The sequence below is a fragment of the Pristiophorus japonicus genome, chromosome 23, assembly GCF_044704955.1.
Source record: "Pristiophorus japonicus isolate sPriJap1 chromosome 23, sPriJap1.hap1, whole genome shotgun sequence".
In the NCBI taxonomy this organism is placed as follows: domain Eukaryota; kingdom Metazoa; phylum Chordata; class Chondrichthyes; family Pristiophoridae; genus Pristiophorus; species Pristiophorus japonicus.
The window spans coordinates 66,882,559-66,900,805 of NC_091999.1; positions in this window are offsets into that span (position 1 = coordinate 66,882,559).

Genomic DNA, 18,247 nt, shown 5'->3' on the forward strand with positions numbered 1-18,247 from the left:
CAGTGGAAAGGGACGTACCTAGGGATGCTGATGGAGGAGCCAGGGTCATTGGCTGAAATCTATGATTCTGTCACTAAGACAAGCACATAAGCACATAAGAAATAGGAGCTGGAGTAGGCCATACGGCCCTGCGAGCCTGCTACGCCATTGAATAAGATCATGCCTAATCCGATCACGGACTCGGGTCTACTTCATTGCATGCTCCCCATAATCCCTCATTGCCTTATCGGTTAATACTCCGTCTATCGCAGTTTTAAATTTTTTCAATACCCCAGCTTCCACAGCTCTCTGAGGCAGGGAATTCCATAGATTTATACCCCTCTAAAGAAGAAATTCCGCAACATCTCTGTTTTAAATGGGCATCCTCTAATTCTAAGTCTATGTCCCCTAGCTCTTGTCTCCCCTATCAGTGGAAACATCCACTCTGCATCCACCTTGTCAAGCCCCCTCATACTCTTGTATATTTCGATAAGATCACGTCTCATTCTTCTGAATTCCAATGAGCAGAGGCCCAACCTACACTACCTTTCCTCATAAGCCACCCCCCTCATCTCCGGGATCAACCTACTGAACCTTCTCTGATCTGCCTCCAATGCAATTATAAAATTTCGTAAATTTGGAAACAAAAACTGTACGCAGTATTCCAGATGTGGCCCCACCAATATCCTGTATAACTGTAGCAAGACTACCTTGCTTTTATTAACCATCCCATTTGCAATAAAGACCAAGATTCCATTGGCCTTCCAAATCACATGCTGTACCTGCATACTATCATTTTTTTGTTTCATGCACAAATTCCCCAAGTCCCACTGTACTGCAGCCCTTTGCAATTTTCTCCATTTAAATAACAACTTGCTCTTTGATTTTTCTGCCAAAGTGCATTACCTCACAATTTCCCACATGATACTCCATCTGCCAATATTTTGCCCAGGCACTTAGCCTTTCACAGAAAGAGAGAAACAAGGAAAATAAATGCAGGAGTAGGCCATTCGTCCCTTCTTGCCTGCACCACCATTCAATAAGATCATGGCTGATCATTCACCTCAGTACCACTTTGCTGCTTTCACTCCATACCCCTTGATCCATGAGGGCCATATCTAACTCCCCATTGAATATATCCAACGGACTGGCATCAACAACTCTCTGCGGTAGGGAATTCCACAAGTTAACAAGTCTGACTGAAGGAGTTTCTCCTCATCTCAGTCCTAAATGGCTTATCCCTTATCCTGAGTCTGTGTCGCCTGGTTCTGGACGTCCCCAACATCGGGAACATTCTTCCAGCATCTAGCCTGTCCAGTCCCGTCGGAATGTTTTATGATTCTATGAGATCCCCTCTCACCCTTCTAAACTCCAGTGAATAAAGGCCCAGTCGATCCCGTCTCTCCTCATATGTCAGTCCTGCCACCCCGGTAATCAATCTGGTGAACCTTCGCTGCACTCCCTCAATAGCAAGAATATCCTTCCTCAGATTAGGAGACCATAACTGAACACAATATTCCAGCTGAGGACTCACCAAGGCCCGAAACAACTGCAGTAAGACCTCCCAGCTCCTCTACTCAAATCCCCTAGCTATGAAGGCCAAAATACCGTTTGCCTCCTTCATCGCCTGCTGTACCAGCCTGCCAAATTTCAATGACTGATGAATCATGACACCCAGGTCTCGTTACACATCCCCTTTTCATAATCTGCCACCATTCAGAAAATATTGTGCCTTCATGTTTTTGCCACGTAAATGGATAACCTAACAATTATCCACATTATACTGCATCTACCATGTATTTGCCCACTCACCTAACCTGTACAAGGCATCCTGCAGCATCGTAATGTTCTCCACAAAGTTCACACCGCCTCCCAGCTTCGTGTCATCCGCTAACTTGGAGATATTACACTCAATCCGTTTGTCCAAATCATTACTGTATGTTGTAAATAGCTGGGATCACCAGCACTGAGCCCTGCGGCACCCCACTAGTCACTGCCTGCCAGCCTGAACAGGACCCGTTTATCCTGACTCTCTGCTATCTGTCTGCCAACCAGTTCTCTGTCTACATCAGTACATTACCCCCAATAGCATGTGCTTCAATTTTGCACACCAATCTCTTGTGTGGGACCTTGTCAAAAGCCTTTTGAAAGTACAAATACACCACATCCGCTCATTGTCCCTTGACAACTCTACGAGTTACATCCTCAAAAAATTCGAGAAGATTTGTCAAGCTTGATTTTCCTTTCATAAATCCATGCTGACATGACCGATCCTGTCACTGTTTTCCAAATGCGCTGCTATTTCATCTTTAATAATTGATTCCAACATTTTCCCCACTACTGATGTCAGGCTAACCGATCTATAATGACAAGTTTTCTCTCGCCCTCCTTTTGTAAAAAGTGGTGTTACATTAGCTACCCTCCAGTCCACAGGGACTGATCCAGTGTCGATAGAATGTTGGAAAATGGTCACCAATGCATCCATTATTTCTAGCGACACTTCCTTAACTACTCTGGGATGCAGACTATCAGGCCCCGGCGATGTGTCTGCCTACAATCCCATCAAATTTCCAAACACAATTTCATACCTAATAAGGATTTCCTTCAGTTCCTCCTTCTAACTGGACCCTCGGTCCCCTCGTATTTCCGGAAGGTTATTTGTGTCTTCCTCCCTGAAGAGAGAACCAAACTATTTGTTTAACTGGTCTGCCATTTCTTTGTCCCCCATTATAATTTCAGCTGAATCTGACTGAATCTGTCTGTGCCCTTTTGCAGATGTTTTTGTTGTCCTCCCTACACATTGCTTTTCCTCCCACCTTCGTAACATCAGCAATCTTGTCTAAGTTACAGTCGGTCCTTTGTTCCAAAGCGTTAATATAAATTGTAACTCTTTAGGATCGCAGCACTGATACCTGCGGCACCCCACTAGTTGCATAGAAACATAGAAAATAGATGCAGGAGTAGGCCACTCGGCCCTTCATGCCTCCACTATCATTCAATATGACCATGGCTGATCATTCCCTCAGGACCCCTTTCCTGCTTTCTCTCCATACCCCTTGATTCCCTGAGCCGTAAGGGCCATATAGAAGCATAGAAACATAGAAACATAGAAAATAGATGCAGGAGTAGGCCACTCGGCCCTTCATGCCTGCACTACCATTCAATAAGACTATGGCTGATCATTCCCTCAGTACCCCTTTCCTGCTTTCTCTCCATGCCGCTTGATCCCTTTATCCTTAAGGGCAATAATCTAACTCCCTCTTGAATATATCCAATGAACTGGCGTCAACAACTCTCTGCGGCAGGGAATTCCACAGGTTAACAACCTTTTGAGTGAAGAAGTTTCTCCTTATCTCAGTCCAAAATGGCTTACGCTTATCGCTAGACTGTGACCCCTGGTTCTGGATTTCCCCGACATCGGAAGCATTCTTCCTGCATCTAACCTGTCCAATCAAGTCCGAAGTTTATGTTTTTTATGAGATCCCCTCTCATCCTTCTAAACTCCAGTGAAAACGGGTCAAATCGATCCAACCTCTCCTCTTATGTCAGTCCTGCCATCCCAGGAATCAGTCTGGTGAACCTTCGCTGCACTCGCTCAATAGCAAGAACTGGATTTTGAGGTTGGGACCACAATTTGCAAATGATACCACGATCTGTGTGAGTGCCAGAACTGTAGAAGATGCTCATCTGTTTCAGGCAGGTCTGAATGTGTGTGGAGATTGGGCTCGGGACTGGAAAATAATACATAACTTAGACCTCCCACGGTGTGGGCCAGGCAAACGCTCAACACCCTCCAGGGAAAGACATTAAATATGGTGGAGAAGGACAGAGATTTGGGCATTCTCCTGCCTACATCCTTAAAGGTACACGAGCAATACCGTGCAGTGATAGCAGGATAAAATAGGGTGCGGGGGTGTATCCATAGGACAATCGAGTATAAGATGAAGCGAGACTATTTTGTCTGTGTACAAGTCAGGTCGCACTGTGAATACTGTCGAGTTTTGGTCTCCTCACATGGTGGGTGATATTGAGGTTCTGGAAAGGGCCACTAAACTAATCCCAAGTCTAAAGCATCTTAGTTATCAAGATAGGTTCAAAGAGTTGGGACTCTTTACCTTCGAGCAGTGTGGAATTAGGGGGGATCTGACTGAGATTTATAAGATAATGAAGGGAATAGACAGTGTTCCAGCTAAGACCTTATTTCAAATATGTTAGGCAGGATCAGGGGGCACAAATTTAAGTTGTATTGGGCCAGATCTGGGTTAGATGCCAGGAGGTAAACAGGACCCAGTGTCCGTCATTGTCCGTATGACTCAGTGAGCACAGTGCGGGGGTCTGGAGTCTAACACCCTCTTGAATATATCCAATGAACTGGCATCAACAACTCTCTGCGGCAGGGAATTCCACAGGTTAACCACTCACTGATTGAAGAAGTTGCTCCTCTTCTCAATCCTAAATGGCCTACCCCTTATCCTAACAGTGTGTTCCCTGGGTCTGGACTTCCCCTTCTTCGGGAACAATCTACCTGCATCTAAGTTGTCCCGTCCCGTCAGAATCTTGTATGTTCCTAGGGGATGCCCTCTCTGGAACAAGCTGCCGTTTCATGTGACGAATGCGCTCACTGAATCACTTCAAGCGAAAGCTGGATTGGTTTCTGGCCGCGGCGGTGATTAACTCTTACAGAAGGGTAGGTACTGCAGCGGATTTATTGTCAGAGCGATCTCCTGGACAAGTTTCGATCGCCTAGATGGGTCAGAGAGGAATTTACCAGATTATTCCCCCCCAAATTGGCTTGGGAATTTTTATCTGTTCTTTTGCCTCACCCAGGAGATCACTTGGTTTGGAGTGGGGTGGAGTGTATATGTTGTAATACACAAGGTATCGCCATTGTGTGGGACAGGCTGGATGGGCCAGATGTCCGTCATTGTCCGTATGACTCAGTGAGCACAGTGCGGGGGTCTGGTGTCTAACACCCTCTTGAATATATCCAATGAACTGGCATCAACAACTCTCTGCGGCAGGGAATTCCACAGGTTAACCACTCACTGATTGAAGAAGTTGCTCCTCTTCTCAATCCTAAATGGCCTACCCCTTATCCTAACAGTGTGTTCCCTGGGTCTGGACTTCCCCTTCTTCGGGAACAATCTACCTGCATCTAAGTTGTCCCGTCCCGTCAGAATCTTGTATGTTCCTAGGGGATGCCCTCTCATCCTTCAGCTCCAATGTATAGAGACACAGTTGATCCAATCTCTCCTCATATGTCAGTTCAGCCATCCCAGGAATCAGTCTGATGAACCTTCGCTGCACTCACTCAAAAGCAAGAATGTCCTTCCTCAGATTAGGAGACCACAACCGAACACAATATTCCAGGTGAGGCCTCATCAAGGCCCTGTACAACTGCAGTAACACCTTACTGCTCCTATACTCAAATCCCCGAGCTATGAAGGCCAACATACCATTTGCCTTCTTCACCGCCTGCTGTACCAGTACGCCGGCTTTCAATGACTGATGAAGCATGACACCCAGGTTTTGTTGCAGCTCCCATTATCCTAATCTGCCACCATTCAGACAATATTTTGTTTTATTTAGCGTTTCTGACCCCAAAGTGGATAACTTCACATTTATCCACATTATACTGCATCTGCCATGCATTTGCCCACTCAACTAACCGATCCAAATCACCCTGCAACCTCTTAGCGTCCCCCTGACAGCTTACACCGCCACACAATTTAGTGTCATCAGCAAACTTGGAGATATTACACTCAATTTTTTCATTCAAATCATTGATGTATATTGTAAAAAGCTGGGGTCCCAGCACTGAGCCCTGCAGCACTCCACTGGTCACTGCCTGCCATTCTTAAAATGACCCACTCATCCCGACTCTCTGCTTCCTGTCTGCCAACAAGTTCTCTATCCACATCAGTACATTTCCCCCAATATCATGTGCTTTTATTTTGCACAACAATCTCTTGTGTGGGACCGTGTCAAAAGCCTTTTGAAATCCAAATACACCACATTCACTGGTTCTCCCTTGTCCATTCTGCTAGTTACATCCGCAAAAAATCCGAGAAGATTTGTCAAGCATGATTTTCCCTTCATAAATCAATGCTGACTTGGATATATCCTGTCACTGCTTTCGAAATGCGCTGCTATTTCTTCCTTTATAATTGATTCCAACATTTTCCCCACCACTGACGTCAGGCTAACTGGTCTATAATTAGCCGCTTTCTCGCTCCCTCCCTTTTTTAAACGTGCTGTTACATTAGCTACCTTCCAGTCCATAGCAACTGATCCAAATTCGATAGACTGTTGGAAGATGATCCCCAATGCATCCACTTTTTCTAAGGTCACTTCCTTAAGTACTCTGGGATGTAGACTATTAGGTCCGAGGGAATTATTGACCTTCAATTCCGTCAATTTCCCTCATAAAATTTCCCACCTAATAAGGATATCTTTCAGTTCCTCCTTCTCACTAGACCCTTGGTCCCCTAGAACTTCCGGAAGGTTATTTGTGTCTTCCTTCGTAAAGAGAGAAGCAATGTATTTGTTCAATTGGCCTGTCATTTCTTTGTTCCCCATTATAAATGCACCTGAATCCGGCTACAAGGGGCCTACGTTTGTCTTCAATAATCATTTTTTCTTCATATACTTATAGAAGCTTTTGCATTCAGTGTTTTATGTTCCCGGCAAGCTTCTTCTGGTACTCTATTTTCCCTTTTACTTAAAGCCTTTGTCCTCCTCTCCTGAATTCTAAATTTCTCCCAGTCCTCAGGTTTGCTGCTTTTTCTGGCCAATTTATATGCCCCTTCCTTCGATTTAACACTATCCTTAATTTGCCTCGGTAGACATGGGATGAGCCACCGTCCCCGTTTTACTTTTACTCCAGGCAGGGATGTACAATTGCTGAAGTTCATCCATTTGATCTTTAACTGTTTCCCATTGCATATCTAATGGGAAGCCTTTAAGTATCATTTGCCAGTCTATTCTAGAAAATTCACGCCTCAAGACAACGAAGTTACCTTTCCTTAAGTTGAGGACCCTAGTTCCTGAATGAACTGTGACACTCTTCATCTTAATAAAAAAATTTACCATGTTATGATCACTCTTCCCCAAGGGGTGTCGCACAACAAGATTGCTAATTAGCCCTTTCTCAATTCACATCACCCGGTCTAGGATGGCTAGCTCCCTATTGGTCTAGAAAACCATCCCTAATACACTTCAGGAAGTCCTCCTCCACCGGATTGCTACGAGTTTGGTAAGCACAATCAATATGTAGATTAAAGTCACCTATGATAACTGCTTTACGTTTATTGCATGCACCCCATAATTTCTTGTTTGATGCTGCCCCCAACCTTACTACTACTGTTTGGTGGTCTGTACACAACTCCCACTAGCGTTTTCTGCCGCTTGATCTACCGTAGCTCCACAAATACCGATTCGACATCATCCAAGCTAATGTCCTTTGTTACTATTGCATTAATTTCCTCTTTAACCAGCAATGACACCCCAACTTCTTTTCCTTTCTGTCTATCATTCCTAAATGTTTGAATATCCCTGGATGTTGTGTTCCCAGCCTTGGTCACCCTGGAGCCATGTCTCCATGATGCCAATTACATCATACCCGTTCACTGCTATCTGCAGAGTTAATTCTTCCACCTTATGCAGAATAGTCCTCGCATTGAGGCACAGAGCCTTCAGGCTTGTCTTTTTAACATACTTTGCCCTTTTAGGATTTTGCTGTAATGTGGCCCTTTTTGCTTTTTGCCTTGGATTTCTCTACATTCCAATTTTACTTTCCTGTTTTCTATCTTTTGCTTCTGCCCCCATTCTACTTCCCTCTGTCTTCCTGCATAGGTTACCATCCCCCTGACATATTAGTTTAACTCCTCCCCAACAGCACTAGCAAACACTCCCCCGAGGACATTGGTTGCGGTCTTGCCCAGATGCAGACGGTCCGATTTGTACTGGTCCCTCCTCCCCCAGAACCGGCACCAATGTCCCAGAAATTTGAATCCCTCCCTTCTACACCTCTCCTCTAGCCACGTATTCATTTGAGCTCTACTGCGATGCCTACTCTGACTAGCATGTGGTACTGGTAGCAATCCTGAGATTATTACTTTTGAGGTTCTACTTTTTAATTTAGGTCCTAGCTACATAAATTCCACTTGTATGACCTCATTCCATTTTTTTACCGAATTCGTTTGTCCCTATATGCACCACAACAACTGGCTATTCACCCTCCCTTTTCAGAATGCCCCGCATGTGCTCCGACACATCCTTGACTCTTGCACCAGGGAGACAACATAACATCCTGGAGTCTCGGATGCGGCTGCGTCATCTGTATCTCGTCGCCAGTTCTTATATATGAATAAAGAGTTGTACTGGATGCTGTGAACCCAAAGTAAAGTGTGACATTAGTATTTTATTGCAGGTCTCCCGAGTGCTTCTCCAGCCTGTGAGGCCTCCTTAAGTACCTGTGCTCTCACGGGATTGTGGGATCCCGTGGGACTCCAGGGGACGAGCTCTCTAGAACCTGTACAAGTTCAAATACATAACACTTATATTCTTATAAAAGGGAGTTGTTTTGTCGGACGGACTTCAGTTAAAACAGGCTGGGACCAAGTTTCCTGGCGACTCGAATAAGTAAGACTGTCGATCGGCCTTTAAGGTAAATAGTGAGGTAGAGGGATCAGGTCAACGGAAATTTAAAAAAAAGTCAAATAGAATGGAGTAGGCTGGGAAGTGAATATTCAGGGGTATTTGCCATTTCGGAAGGATAGTCAGAAAGGAAAAGGAGATTGGGCAACACTGTTAAAAAGGAATGGGATCAATGAAGTAAGGAAAAATGATATTGCCTCAGAAGATCAAGAAGTGGAAAAATTTTCGGTGGAGATAATAAATAATAAGTTCCACATGTTACTGGTGGGTGCAGTTTATAGGCTCCATAACAATAGCTATACTGTTGGGCCGAGATTAAATGAAGAAACAATGAAGGCTTGTGAAAAATGTATGGCAACAATTATGGGCGAATTTAATTTTAATATTGATTGGAGAAATGAAATTGGCAAATGTAGCCTTCAGGAATAGTTCATAGAGTGTATTCGGCATGGTTTCTTAGAAAAATACTTTCTGGAAACCACCAGGGAGGATACTATTTTCGATCGTGTAACGTGTAATGAGAAGGGATTAATTAACGATCCCACAGTAAAGGATGCTGTTGTGAAGAGTGATTATAGCATGGTAGAATTTCAAGTTCAGTTTGAGAGTGAGAAAGCTAGCGCTCTGAAATTAAATAAAGACAATTACAAAGGTATGAAGGCAGAGGTGGCTTAAGTGAACTGTGCAAATGATTAAAGGGCAGAACGGTAGATAAGCAGTGGAAAACACTTGAGGAGATATTTCATAACACTCAACAACGATATGTTCCAGTGAAAAAGAAGCACGAGCCATCTGTTGCTAACGAATCAAGTAAAGGATGGTAACAAATTGAAAACAAATACCAACAATTTAGTGAATAATACTGGAAGGACAGAGGATTGCGAAATTATTAAAAACCAGCAAAGAACGATTAAAAAAATAAGAAAGAGAAAGAAGATAATGTATGAGGGTAAACTGTCAAGAAATGTAAAAACAGACAGTAAGAGCTTCTGCAGGTATACAAAAAGGAAGAGAGTAGCTAAAGTAAACGTTGGTCCTTTCGGCGATGAGACAGGGGTCTTTAATGGGAAACACGGAAAAGGCAGTGCCTTTGAACAGATACCAGCCTTCACTGTAGAACTCACTAAAAGCATCCCAATATTTGATAATCAAGGGGCTATAGGGAGGGGTGGTCCAAACAATCAGTATCACTCGAAAAAAATATACTCGGCAAACTATCGGGACTACAGTGGACAGGACCCCCGATCCTAATGGCCTTCATGGTAGGATCTTAAAAGAAGTGGCTGCAGAGATATTAACAGCATTGGTTGTAATGTACCAAAATTCCCTGGATTTTGGAGACGTCCCATCGGATTGGAAAACCGCATATGTAACATCCCTATTTTAGAAAAGAGTAAGACCGAAATCAGGAAACCATAGACCAGTTAGCGTAACCGCTGTCATTGGGAAAATGCTGGAGTTCATTATTAAGGAATGATGATCATCATTGGTTGTAATGTACCAAAATTCCCTGGATTTTGGGGACGTCCCATCGGATTGGAAAATCGCAAATGTAACATCCCTAATTTAGAAAGGAGTAAGACAGAAATCAAGAAACCATAGACAAGTTAGCGTAACCGCTGTCGTTGGGAAAATGCTGGAGTTCATTATTAAGGAATGATGATCATCATTGGTTGTAATGTACCAAAATTACCTGGATTTTGGGGACGTCCCATCGGATTGGAAAACCGCAAATGTAACATCCCTATTTTAGAAAGGAGTAAGACAGAAATCAGGAAACCATAGACCAGTTAGCGTAACCGCTGTCCTTGGGAAAATGCTGGAGTTCATTATTAAGGAATAATGATCATCATCTTCATATGCAGTCCCTCTAATATGAGCAAGATTTGCTTCCACTCTAAAAGTGAGTTCTCTGGTGACTGTGCAGTCCAATATGGGAATGAAAATCTCTGTCACAGCTGGGACAGATATTCATTGAAGGAAAGCATGGGTGGCGAGTCTGGTTTGTCACACGCTCCTTCCACTGCCTGCGCTTGCTTCCTGCTTACTCTCGGCAACGAGACTCGAGGTGCTCACCGCCCTCCCGCATGCTCTTCCTCCAGTTATTGCAGTCTTGGGCCTGGGTTTCCCAGGTACCGGTGGGAATGTTGTACTTGGTCAAGGAGGCTTTGAGATTTTCCTTGAAACATTTCATCTGCCCACTTGGGGACCGCTTGCCATGTAGCAGTTCCAAATAGAACGCTCGCTTTTGGAATCCTGTGTCGGGCATGTGACCGATGTGCCCTGCCCAGTGGAGTTGGTCGAGTATGGTCAGTGCTTCGCTGCTGCGGATTTTGGCCTGATCGAGAACACTGACATTGGTGCATCTATCCTCCAAGGGGATTTGCAGGATTTTCAGCAGACAGCGTTGGTATTATATCTCCAGCAATTTGGGGTGGCCATTGTTATATGTTCCCCGTCTCTGAGCCAGATAGGAGGGCACTCCTTTCCCATGCTCTGTATCGATCTACAGTGCGCTGATGATAAATGTGTCTGTGCACATTCAGAGGCTGAACTCCAAAACATTGTCAACATCTTCACCGAGGTGTACGAAAGCATGGGCCTGAGACTAAACATCCGTAATGCAAAGTCATCCACCAAACTAACCCCGCCACACAGCACTGCCCCCGAGTCATCAAAATCCACGACTCGGCCTTGCACAACATAGACACTTTTCGATACCTCGGGAGCCTACTATCAGCAAGGGCAGACATCTATGACGAGGTCCAACACTGCTTCCAGTGCACCAATGCAGCCTTAGTTCGCCTGAGAATCAGAGTGTCATTAAGGATGTAGCAGCAGGTCATTTAGGAAATCATAATACAGACAAGCAGAGTCAGCATGGCTCTCTGGAAGCGAAATCATTGTTGACACGTTTGTGGGAGTTATTCAAATAGGTACCGAGCAGGGTGGATAAAGTGAACCGGTAGATGTCTTATATTTGTATTTGCAGCAGGCATTCGATAAGGTGCAACATATAAAGTTAGTATACAATATAAAAGCTCACGAATTTGGCTGTAATATATATTAGCATGGAGAGAGGCCTGGCTAACTAACATAAAGTCGGGATAAATTGGTCATTTTGAGCTTGGCAAAGTAACTAGTGTGGTGCCGCAGCGATCAGTGCTGAGGCCACAACTATTTACAGTTTATATTAATGATTTGCATGAAGTGACCGAGTGTAATGTAACAAATTTGCTGTGGGAACAATCATAGGTGGGAAAAAAAGTTGTGAGGCGGACATAATGAATCTGCAAAGCGATGTCGATGGGCTAAGTGATTGCAAGGAAGATGGTGTATAAAAGTAGGGATGTCCTGCTACAACTGTTTGGTGAGACCACACCTGAAGTACTGGATACAGTTTGGTCTCCTTTTTGAAGGCGGGATATATTTACATTGGAGGCAGTTCAGCGAAGGTTCACTTGGTTGCTTCTTGAGATGAAGGGGTTGGCTTATGAAGAAAGGTTCAGCAGGTTGGGCCTGTACTCATTGGATTTTGGAATAATGAGAGGTAACCATATTGAAAATTATAAAATTCTGAGGGGGCTTGCACGGGTAGTTACAGAGAGGATGTTTCCACAACTAGGCAGAATATTTTCGGAATAAGGGGTCGCCAATATGAAATGGAAGGGAGGATGAATTTTTTCTCCCAGATGGTCGTGAATGTTTGGAATTCACTACCCCAGTGAACTGCGAACGCTGGTTCATTGTCTATATTTAATGTAGAGATAGATGGATTTTTGAATGGTAAGGTAGTCAGGGTTATATGGAACAGGCAGGGAAATGGAGTTGAGGGCAAGATCAGATCAGCTGTGATCATATTGAATTGCGGAATATGCTCGAGGCGCCAAATGGCCGAATCCTGCTACTCTTTATTATGTTCTTATATACTTGTGTATGCACCATTAGCACTGGAGGAACACGGTCACCTCTAGTGGAAGTGTAAATATTACTAGCACTGGAAGGCTACTGTACCCGCATGAGTGGCTGTAGGTACTACTTGCACTGCAGGAACACGGTCATCTCGAGTGTAAGTGTAGGTGGCTATCAATAATCGAAGAGCATGGGAAATTCCAGTGTTTGTTCAGGGTACCAATAATATCGGAGTCGTATGGCCACCTTCTTTTTTAACTGTAGGAGTTACATTACTATTGAACATACGTTGCCTTCTCTGGTATAAAGGCAGGCGTAATTCCATTAACTCTAAAAGCACCGAGGTAGCACACTTGCCTCTAATGTAACTGCAGGCACCAATATTAACGGAGGGGCAAGGTCATCTCCGGGTAAGTGTAGTTAAAACTAGTCACAGAGGAGCATGGTCACGTGTAGTGTAAGTGTATGTATGAATAAAACTGGAGAGATACCATCACATCTAGTGGATGTGTAGGTACCACTAGTTCGGGAGGGATACGGTCACCTCTAGTCTAAGTGTAGGTACCACTAGTACTGTAGGATCTCGATCAACTCTAGTGTATGTGCAGGTACCACAAGTATAGGAGGGTTACGGTCATCTCGTGTATCTGTAGGTACCACTAATACACGAGGGTTATGGTCACCTCTCTGTATGTGCAGGTACCACTAATACACGATTGATACGGTCACCTCTAGTTTATATGTACGTACTACAAGTACACGAGGGATACGGTCACCTCTAGTGTAAGTGTAGGTACCACGAGTACAGTAGGATCCTGGTAACCTCTGGTATAAATGTGGATACTCCAAGTACCATGGGGATACGAGCACCTCTAGTATAATTTAAGGTACCACTAGTACAGGAAGAGTATGTTCACTTCAAGTGTAAGTGTAGGTACCACTACTACTGTAGGATCCCTGTCACTTCTTGTGTAAGTGTAGATATCAGTAGTACAGGAGGGATACGGTCAGCTCTAGTGTAAGTGTAGGTACCACTAGTACTGTAGGATCTCGGTCACCACTCGTGTAAGTGTAGGTACCACTAGTACTGTAGGATCTCGGTCACCTCTCGTGTAAGTGTGGTTACCACTAGTACTGTAGGATCCCTGTCACTTCTCGTGTAAGTGTAGAAAGCAGTAGTACGTATCACTCCTGCACTTTTGATACCTACACTTGCACTCGAGATGGCCTATCCCTCCTGTATTAGTGGTACCTACATTTACACTAGAGGTGACCGAGATCCTACAGTACTTGTGGTACCTACACTTACACTAGAGGTGACCGTATCCCTCGTGTACTTGTAGTACGTACATATAAACTAGAGGTGACCGTATCAATCGTGTATTAGTGGTACCTACACATACAGAGAGGCGACCATAACCCTCGTGTATTAGTGGTACCTACAGATACACGAGATGACCGTAACCCTCCTATACTTGTGGTACCTGCACATACACTAGAGTTGATCGAGATCCTACACTTAGACTGGAGGTGACCGTATCCCTCCCGAAGTAGTGGTACCTACACCAGTGTCCCTGACGACTACATGTGCGGGAAGTGTGTCCACCTCCGGCTACTGACGGTCCACGTTGCGGAGTTGGAGCTGAAGGTGGATTCACCCTGGAGCATCCACGATGCTGAGAATGACGTGAGTATCACGTGTAGCGAGTTGGTCTTACCGCAGGAGAAGGGTCCACAGCCAGCGAGGGAATGGAAGACCAGCAGGAAGAGTAGTGCAACGAAGGTAGTGCAGGGGTCCCCTGTGGTCATCCCACTGCAAAACAGATACACTGCTTTGAGTGCTGTTGAGGGGGATGACTCATCAGGAGTGGGCAGCAGCAGCCAAGTTCATGGCACCGTGGCTGGCTCTGTTGCACAGGAGGGCAGGAAAAAGAGTGGGCGAGCGATAGTGATAGGGGATTCAATTGTAAGGGGAATAGATAGGCGTTTCTGCGGCCGCAACCGAGACTCCAGGATGGTATGTTGCCTCCCTGGTGCAAGGGTCAAGGATGTCTCGGAGCGGGTGCAGGACATTCTAAAAAGGGAGGGAGAACAGCCAGTTGTCGTGGTGCACGTTGGTACCAATGACATAGGTAAAAAAGGGATGGGTTCCTACGAAATGAATTTAAGGAGCTAGAAGCTAAATTAAAAAGTAGGACCTCAAAAGTAGTAATCTCGGGATTGCTACCAGTGCCACGTGCTAGTCAGAGTAGGAATCGCAGGATAGCTCAGATGAATACGTGGCTTGAGCAATGGTGCAGCAGGGAGGGATTCAAATTCCTGGGGCATTGGAACCGGTTCTGGGGGAGGTGGGACCAGTACAATCCGGACGGTCTGCACCTGGGCAGAATCGGAACCAATGTCCTCGGGGGAGTGTTTGCTAGTGCTGTTGGGGAGGAGTTAAACTAATATGGCAGGGGGATGGGAACCAATGCAGGGAGATAGAGGGAAACAAAAAGGAGGCAAAAACAAAAGACAGAAAGGAGATGAGGAAAAGTGGAGGGCAGAGAAACCCAAGGCAAAGAACAAAAAGGGCCATTGTACAGCAAAATTCTAAAAGGACAGAGGGTGTTAAAAAAACAAGCCTAAAGGCTTTGTGTCTTAATGCAAGGAGTATCCGCAATAAGTTGGATGAATTAACTGTGCAAATAGATGTTAACAAATATGATGTGATTGGGATTACGGAGACGTGGCTCCAGGATGAGCAGGGCTGGGAACTCAACATCCAGGGGTATTCAACATTCAGGAAGGATAGAATAAAAGGAAAAGGAGGTGGGGTAGCATTGCTGGTTAAGGAGGAGATTAAGGCAATAGTTAGGAAGGACATTAGCTTGGATGATGTGGAATCTATATGGGTAGAGTTGCAGAACACCAAAGGGCAAAACACGTTAGTGGGAGTTGTGTACAGACCTCCAAACAGTAGTAGTGATGTTGGGGAGGGCATCAAACAGGAAATTAGGGGTGCGTGCAATAAAGGTGCAGCAGTTATAATGGGTGACTTTAATATGCACATAGATTGGGCTAACCAAACTGGAAGCAATACGGTGGAGGAGGATTTTCTGGAGTGCATAAGGGATGGTTTTTTAGACCAATATGTCGAGGAACCAACTAGGGGGGAGGCCATCTTAGACTGGGTGTTATGTAATGAGAAAGGATTAATTAGCAATCTCGTTGTGCGAGGCCCCTTGGGGAAGAGTGACCATAATATGGTGGAATTCTGCATTAGGATGGAGAATGAAACAATTAATTCAGAGACCATGGTCCAGAACTTAAAGAAGGCTAACTTTGAAGGTATGAGGCGTGAATTGGCTGAGATGGATTGGCGAATGATACTTAAGGGGTTGACAGTGGATGGGCAATGGCAGACATTTAGAGACCGTATGGATGAATTACAACAATTGTACATTCCTGTCTGGCATATAAATAAAAAAGGGAAGGTGGCTCAACCGTGACTATCAAGGGAAATCAGGGATAGTATTAATCCCAAGGAAGTGGCATACAAATTGGCCAGAAATAGCAGCGAACCTGGGGACTGGGAGAAATTTAGAACTCAGCAGAGGAGGACAAAGGGTTTGATTAGGGCAGGGAAAATGGAGTATGAGAAGAAGCTTGCAGGGAACATTAAGACGGATTGCAAAAGTTTCTATAGATTTGTAAAGAGAAAAAGGTTAGTAAAGACAAATGTAGGTCCCCTGCAGTCAGAATCAGGGGAAGTCATAACGGGGAACAAAGAAATGGCGGACCAATTGAACAAGTACTTTGGTTCGGTATTCACGAAGGAGGACACGAACAACCTTCCGGTTATAAAAGGGGTCGGGGGGTCTAGTAAGGAGGAGGAACTGAAGGAAATCATTATTAGCCGGGAAATTGTGTTGGGGAAATTGATGGGATTGAAGGCCGATAAATCCCCAGGGCCTGATGGACTGCATCCCAGAGTACTTAAGGAGGTGGCCTTGGAAATAGTGGATGCGTTGACAGTCATTTTCCAACATTCCATTGACTCTGGATCAGTTCCTAAGGAGTGGAGGGTAGCCAATGTAACCCCACTTTTTAAAAAAGGAGGGATAGAGAAAACAGGGAATTATAGACCGGTCAGCCTGACATCGGTAGTGGGTAAAATGATGGAATCAATTATTAAGGATGTCATAGCAGTGCATTTGGAAAGAGGTGACATGATAGGTCCAAGTCAGCATGGATTTGTGAAAGGGAAATCATGCTTGACAAATCTTCTGGAATTTTTTGAGGATGTTTCCAGTAGAGTGGATAAGGGAGAACCAGTTGATGTGGTATATTTGGACTTTCAGAAGGCGTTCGACAAGGTCCCACACAAGAGATTGATGTGCAAAGTTAGAGCACATGGGATTGGGGGTAGTGTACTGACATGGATTGAGAACTGGTTGTCAGACAGGAAGCAAAGAGGAGAAGTAAATGGGTACTTTTCAGAATGGCAGGCAGTGACTAGTGGGGTACCGCAAGGTTCTGTGCTGGGGCCCCAGCTGTTTACACTGTACATTAATGATTTAGATGAGGGGATTAAATGTAGTATCTCCAAATTTGCGGATGACACTATGTTGGGTGGCAGTGTGAGCTGCGAGGAGGATGCTGTGAGGCTGCAGAGCGACTTGGATAGGTTAGGTGAGTGGGCAAATGCATGGCAGATGAAGTATAATGTGGATAATTGTGAGGTTATCCACTTTGGTGGTAAAAACAGAGATACAGACTATTATCTGAATGGTGACAGATTAGGAAAAGGGGAGGTGCAAAGAGACCTGGGTGTCATGGTACATCAGTCATTGAAGGTTGGCATGCAGGTGCAGCAGGCGGTTAAGAAAGCAAATGGCATGTTGGCCTTCATAGCAAGGGGATTTGAGTACAGGGGCAGGGAGGTGTTGCTACAGTTGTACAGGGCATTGGTGAGGCCACACCTGGAGTATTGTGTACAGTTTTGGTCTCCTAACCTGAGGAAGGACATTCTTGCTATTGAGGGAGTGCAGCGAAGGTTCACCAGACTGATTCCCGGGATGGCGGGACTGACCTATCAAGAAAGACTGGATCAACTGGGCTTGTATTCACTGGAGTTCAGAAGAATGAGAGGGGACCTCATAGAAACATATAAAATTCTGACGGGGTTAGACAGGTTAGATGCAGGAAGAATGTTCCCAATGTTGGGGAAGTCCAGAACCAGGGGTCACAGTCTAAGGATAAGGGGTAAGCCATTTAGGACCGAGATGCGGAGGAACTTCTTCACCCAGAGAGTGGTGAACCTGTGGAATTCTCTACCACAGAAAGTTTTTGAGGCCAATTAACTAAATATATTCAAAAAGGAGTTAGATGAGGTCCTTACTGCTAGGGGGATCAAGGGGTATGGCGAGAAAGCAGGAATGGGGTACTGAAGTTGAATGTTCAGCCATGAACTCATTGAATGGCGGTGCAGGCTAGAAGGGCCGAATGGCCTACTCCTGCACCTATTTTCTATGTTTCTATGTTTCTATGTAGGAGGGATACGGTCACCTCTCGTGTAAGTGTAGGTACCACTAGTACTGTAGGATCTCGATCACCTCTCGTGTAAGTGTAGTTACCACTAGTACAGGAGCGATACAATCACTTCTAGTGTATGTGCAGGTAGGGCAAGTACCAGTGGAGCTCGGTCACCTCTAGG